Source organism: Panthera tigris, chromosome B2 (genome assembly GCF_018350195.1).
Source record: "Panthera tigris isolate Pti1 chromosome B2, P.tigris_Pti1_mat1.1, whole genome shotgun sequence".
Taxonomy (NCBI): domain Eukaryota; kingdom Metazoa; phylum Chordata; class Mammalia; order Carnivora; family Felidae; genus Panthera; species Panthera tigris.
In genome coordinates, this window is record NC_056664.1 from 78366895 (window position 1) to 78373937 (window position 7043).

Sequence of the window (7043 nt, forward strand, 5' to 3'; positions counted from 1 at the left end):
TCTTCCCCTTTCCTTTCACCTTTCTCTCCCCTCCTACCTTTCCTCATTTCCCCTTTTATCTCTTACTCTTTCTCATCTCTTTTCCCCTTTTTCTCCAAAAGCAGAGTTTGATATTTTATGTATAAGTTTATAACTATAATAGGTGGTCAACTGGTCTTAAATGACTTGAAGCTGGGGAGTGGGGGTGATGCAGCAGGGTGCAGTTTCATTTTGATGTAGGGTCTTCCTTAAACTTCCATTCTGGCTATTTTATACATCTTCGCTGGCACTTAACTTCATTTGCTTTTAATAATCTACTGTTCCATGGTTCTGACTTTCCATTGCCTCCTACACATCTGTTTGGATTGATATTCTGCTGTTCGTCATGCAAGCATGATTTCACTTTGAAAATGATTTCCTCTTGATGGATGCTCTGGTTGCTCAGGCAAGCATGGTCTTGCGTTCCTAACGTTTGCTCTTAGCTGGTCTCAGCACTCCAACAGTCATCCCTCAGGGTCTCAGGCATTCACTCATGCTAGCTACAGACTTCTTTGTAATTAAATGCCAAAAACGTTGTATTCCTTGGATTAATCTATAGCAGAGCTTGGCGAACTACAGCTGGTGGGCCAAATCTAGTCCTAGCTTGTTTTTGTATGGCTTGTGAGCTTAGACTAGATTTTACATTTTTTAAGTATTATAAATGCAAACAAAAAAGCAAAGAAGAATATGTGATAGAGACTGTATATAGCCCCTCAGAGCCTAAATATTTACTATTTGGCTCTTTATTGAAAAAGCTTATTAACATAATTCAGTTTCTATGGGACACCCACCCCATCATGCAAAACAGCAAGTCACATGTCTTCCCAAGGATCTTTTTGGTTTGTTTTAAGTAAAAGCTATGTAGACTATATAAAATGTACTTTATAGAGATCCCAGGGAAGGTATCAGGAGATAGGTAGTGATCTCCCAAGGCAGCTAAAACTGAGATTCAGTAAGAGGTTGTTTCTGATTGAGACATACCAGGCAAACAATGATTGCAAATATGAGCCCTAAATTGAAAATAACAAGGACCGATGCTCCAAATTACATGAAGACTCAGCTGCTTCTCTATAGAAAGCGGCATGATGAGGAGCAGCACCAAGGATTTATTTATCTGATGACGAGCAATAATTTGTCCAAGAAAACTTAGGGAGAGGTTAGCCAGTATTAAATAATCCTTTCACTCACTCATATCATTCATTTTTCATACTGCTTAGTATACAGCAGAAAGAAACAAGCCATGGTTACTTACCTTATACATTATGACATTTGCAATCAACTTGAACACAATGCTATTTTTATGAAGAAAAACTTTGACCATATTGTCTCTCTAATCTATCCCCATTCCGCCTGTTTTCTCACTCTCCCCGCTTCACAGACCCCCTTCCCTGATGCCACATACTCCCTTCTGTGACTTTGCCCAGCTAGGTCTCCACCAGGAATACCCCTTCCCTAATTGTGTCTGTTGAAATTCTGTTTATCCTCCAAGCTCTGCCATAAATAGCACTAGAGACCGTCCCAGATCCCCTCAGTGGGAATTCCTTCCTCTGGGTCCTAGAGTGTCAATAGCCCTGGGACAATTTTAAGGCTTGTTTCTTGGCCTGGGGCTTCCCTACAATGCAGGTTGTATAAGTTCAAGTTGTCCACCCAAGTGTCACAGAATTTGGGTTTTGATTTCTAGTGACTGTTTTCCAACCCAACGCCCCAGAAGAGCAGCAACCTTCTTCAATTTTTGTCCAAACTGGTGGGGGAGTTTTTCTCCCTCTTTTCCCTAGAGCAGGCAGTGCTTCACAGCTCTGACCTTCGTTCCCAGGGCCCAGTTAGGCTCCCAGCCTCACGGTTGAACTGCTTGTCCTTGGGTTAGCCTAGGGCTTCCATCCCTTCCAGTCCCTTTAGGCTCCTGCTACAGCACACTGCTTGGGCTTTGGCTTCTTGGTATCTGCTTCCTACATTTTTACCTTTCTTTTGTGCTAGGCTTGAATTGTGATGTTGTCCTGTTTTATTCAGTATGTCTATGTTTTGAGAGCTATGCATAGGAATGATGATGCAGCAAGGGAGCCTGCTCATACCAGCCCATTCGTTGCCTGATGTCGACAGAATAGTATAAAGCTCTGTTTAATTATGAAAGTCACAGGGCACCTGGGTGCTTCAGTTGGTTAGGCGTCCGACTTCGGCTTGGGTCATGATCTCACAGTTTGTGGGTTCGAGCCCCATGTTAGGCTCTGTGCTGACAGCTCAGAGCCTGGAGCCTGCTTCACAATCTGTGTCTCCCCCTCTCTCTCTGCCCCTCCCCTGCTCATGCTCTCTGTCTCAAAAATAAATAAAACATTAAAAAATTTTTTTTAATTATGAAAATCACAATCATTTATTCCATATAATTTGAGAGAGATCCTGAATATGCTTCTTATTTATATCACTACTTCTCTAACATCTAGCTATCTAGGGGTCCCACACAATATTGTTTCTGAATTTTTTCCAACTAAAGAAATAGATACTTGTAAGGAAAGGTTTAGTGGCCAGAGATGACTGGGAGGAAAGGAGCAAACTAAGGGAAATTTTGGACTAATGGAAAATACAATTTTCAATTAACTGGGCAGATGGCACTTTGCCACAATGCACATAACCAGGAACTCACTTAATGGCACAACCTTATACCAAATAATGTTTAAATTATAATTTAGCCTTCTGAGCACCACACTTTGAGCATTTTTAATATAACTGAAATGGCTGTTACAACCAGTCAAACAAAGGATAATTTATATTGAAGATTGCTTGCATTTTAAAGGCTGAATATTATTTTACAAACCAATGGACTAACTTCACATAGTTTCAATCAAGTCCACAACAGAGAATAACATGGGACTAATAACATAGAAGCCATACAGGGCATTATTTTCTTTCTAAGTTTGGATCTACAGAAAATTAAGGCAACTTGATCAATTACTCGATAATGCTTCCTTTTTAGTTTTCATATATATATTTATTTATTTATTTTATTTATTTTTTAATGTTTATTTATTTTTCAGAGAGAGAGAGAGAGAGAGAGAGCAGGAGAGGGAAAGAAAGAGAAGGGGACACAGAATCCAAAGCAGGCTCAAGGCTCTGAGCTGTCAGCACAGAGCCCAACGTGGGGCTTGAACCCACAAACTACGAGATCATGACCTGAGCCGGTCAGCCGCTTAAGTGACTGAGCCACTCAGGCGCCCCTCATATATATATTTTAAAGTTTGAAATAACAAGTATCCTCTCCAGAGTTATAGCTCCCAGACTGAATCCTTGAATTTATTTCTATACTACGCATGACTTGGAAAACCCTGATAAATCTTTTTGACAGACAGGTTGTGTTTACTGCCAAGTCTCCATGAGAACAGATACTCAGTTCTACACCATGTCAGCAAGGGATATAAAAGTGGAGCAAAAAACCAGAATGGTGAAGGGATCCCATATTTTCCTGTTCATGGAGCCATAGGTTTTTACGGTCAGAAGAGTACTCAGATTGTGAGGAACATCTTCATCTTGTTTACACACGTGAAACCAGGCTCAGGAAAGGTAAAATGACTTGCTCAGGGTCACATGGCTAGGAGCAGGGCTGCAGCTGGGCCCCAGGCTTCTTCCTACTCGGCTCCTCAGAGGCATGTTCACTATTGGGATAATTTGAGGAGCTTTGTGTAACAGCACTTGAAGAGAATGGCTCTTTTGGAATAAACGTCTACATTTGGCATAATAAGCACTGCTTGTGTATGTGCAGCTTTGTTGCAGAAGGAAGTAGACACATAATTGGTATATATTTTTTTCCTTCTAGCTCTTGATTCTAAACCATCTGAATGTTTCTAAACATTGTGTAATATAAGGAATTGGAACTTGTTTCTCATATTTGGTGCAGGGTGTGTGTGGTACTATGTGGTATTTATGTGGACAAGTTGGGAATTGTGATGGGAAGCTAACGATGAATACACAGTGGAAAAAGAAAGAGATTTAATTTGCTTAGGTGAACTCTGATAAAATGGCAAAAATCACAGTGTGCGTTTTAAGGAACAGCTGGGATCCTGGCCCCCTGATGCATACAGCAATGTACTTTTTTCCAGATTGGTGGCTCCACAGGCTCCGCATTTGACATTGTTGTTGTTTAGCTGCTCACATAGTCCTTTGCTTGGGAAGCATTCACAGGACACTTGTTAGATGACTAATTCTTAACATCATAAAACTGACCAGTCATGAGGAGTTGGTCAAATCTTTATTCCACAGTTGAGCAAATAAACAAGAGTGAGGGTATAGTTTGAGACGCACAAATTGCTTAGCATATCTAAGATACTTTTCTGCAGTTCTAATATTGATCTAGGAGTGTTTTTAAAATTACTATGGCAACAGTCCCTATTCAGTGGGGGAAAGCAATGCATTATCTATGCAAAGAAAAGTGAGAAGAGTATTTCAGATGCTGCCTTTTTACACCCTGCAGATGTGCCCTGACCTCTCAGCATTATTTTTGCTGAGGACAGTGTCTGGAAAAAAGAAATCCATGAGAGTTACTCACCGACTCTGGAAGATATTAGCAATTCAAGCACTATGTCATAGAAAACAGCATCTCATGGATTTAAGATGTTCCACAAAATGAATACTTCCATTATACTTGAAGTCTATCAGGTTATCATTTGAGAACACATGAAAAAAAGATAATGTTTTCAGCCAGTAGCTGAAAATTGCTGCATAGGATGCATTACAAAGATATAGATGTAGGTGATCATGTGGCATTCACTGAACAAATATTTATTGAGCATAGTCTATCGAGCATTTCTATGAGAAAGAAGAATGCTAAGTGTCAACCCCATCAGCAAGAGTCATAAGAGTCTACTGATGCTTTTTGAACATTTAAAACCAAATTCTACTTTCTTTTTTTTTTTTCAACGTTTTTTATTTATTTTTTTGGGACAGAGAGAGACAGAGCATGAACGGGGGAGGGGCAGAGAGAGAGGGAGACACAGAATCGGAAACAGGCTCCAGGCTCCGAGCCATCAGCCCAGAGCCCGACGCGGGGCTCGAACTCACGGACCACGAGATCATGACCTGGCTGAAGTCGGACGCTTAACCGACTGCGCCACCCAGGCGCCCCACCAAATTCTACTTTCATTATTGAACAAGTCAAACCTCTGCCAAGAATGATCTAACTCAAGAACATTTCATTTCTTTCTTTTCCACAGAATTTAGGAATAATAGGTAACCCACTGTTTATTACCTTTGTTTCAAAAATAAGAAAACTAAGAAACTAGGTTGTCTAGATAGCATAAATTGCAGTGTAAATTGGGCAGTTTCCAAAATTTGCTTGATGCTGATGGCCAAACCTGACAGAACACTTAAAATATATGTGTATACGTAGGTATGCACACACACACACACACACACACACATATATGCAAGCACATGAATTATCTGGATTAACTAGGTAAGTAAATTACTCAAATGTTTATGATTTGTTACTCAAGAATGGTCCTGGGGCCCCTGGGTGGCTCAGTCAGTTACGTGTCCGAATTCGGCTCAGGTTATCATCTCAAGGCTCATGAGTTGGAGCCTTGCCTTGTGCTCTGTGCTGACAGCTCAGAGCCTGGAGCCTCCCTCTCTCTCTGCCTCTCTCTCTCTCTCTCTCTCTCAAAAATAAATAACATTAAAAACAAAGACATAAAGAATGGGCTTTAGACCAGCAGCATCACCTGGGAACTTGTTAGAAAGGAAGACTCTCAGGACCCTCCCTAAATCTACCAAATCAAAGTACCATTTAACAAGATCCCCAGGTGATTCATATGAAATTAAACTTTGAGAAGCATTGCTTTAACATATTTCAAGGAACAAAGTGAGATGAGAGTTGAGACAGTTATCTAAGGGGGAAAAAGTCTGTTTCAATTATCTATAATTTTTAAAAAGTGATTTTGGTGGTGGTGAGGGTAGATGAGGGGATGGTCAGGATGTCAAATTATCTGGATTAATACCACAATTTTTATATATTTTTGGCCAGTGTATGTACTGTCATGATGACTGTTCAAGGGTGATCATTCGAGTACCTTTAATCCCTAATGGATTGAGAGAGGGCTGTGCTATATAGCACTGCTCATCATTTAAAGAAAAATTATTTATTATACAAGCCATGATAAAAATTTAAAAATTAAAAATAAAACCTAATGTTATGTGGCCTTTTAAGGATTTGTTGGTATTTTCATTTTCACATATGATGTTTATGTAGTTGTACACTGATTTGTTTATTCCAAGCTAAGGAGTGAGTGTGGACAAACTTGTGGAGGTTCAATGAAAAGAATCTAATTTTTAAAGCTTTTGTATTCATACTTTTTCATATACTGCTATGTTGAGCTAATTGTAATCATGATTATTAACAATTCCAACTATAATCAAACTTCCTAATCATGATTTGTAATGGCTCTGTCACATTCCACTGAGTTGATGCACAAAGATTATTTAATCACTCTCCTATTATATGGATATTCAGGTAGTTTCCATGTTTTGTTATTATACATAATGTGGTAACAAACATCTTTGTACAATAGTTTAAGTCATTAAATATATTTTAATAGCATAAATTGCCAATAATAGAATTCTTGGATTCAAGTACATATAATATTATAGGGTTTTGAAGACATGTGGATTTTAGAAAAGGTCTGTAACAGTTTGTTTTGAAACCTGCATTGTCAGAGCATTCCAGCTTCACCACATCTGGCCAGCAAGAGAAATAATTATTTCCAAATTTGCTAATCAATTAGTATACATCTCATAAATTTTCAAAATAATTAAAACTACCACTAAAATTCACTTTTTCTCTCTTGTTTTCTTAGAACAAAATTTCCCTACAAATGTTCTGCAGCCTAAGCCATAAATGCACTGCAGGTGTGTTGACATATTGTGTTCAGTGATCTTCTGAGTAAGGCAGGAGGTAGCTAAAGCCTCCTGGATGATCACCCCCTCCCAAACAGGTTGAGAAAAGTTTGGTAAGTGCACCCTTATGCTCATTCTTTCCCCTACTTTGG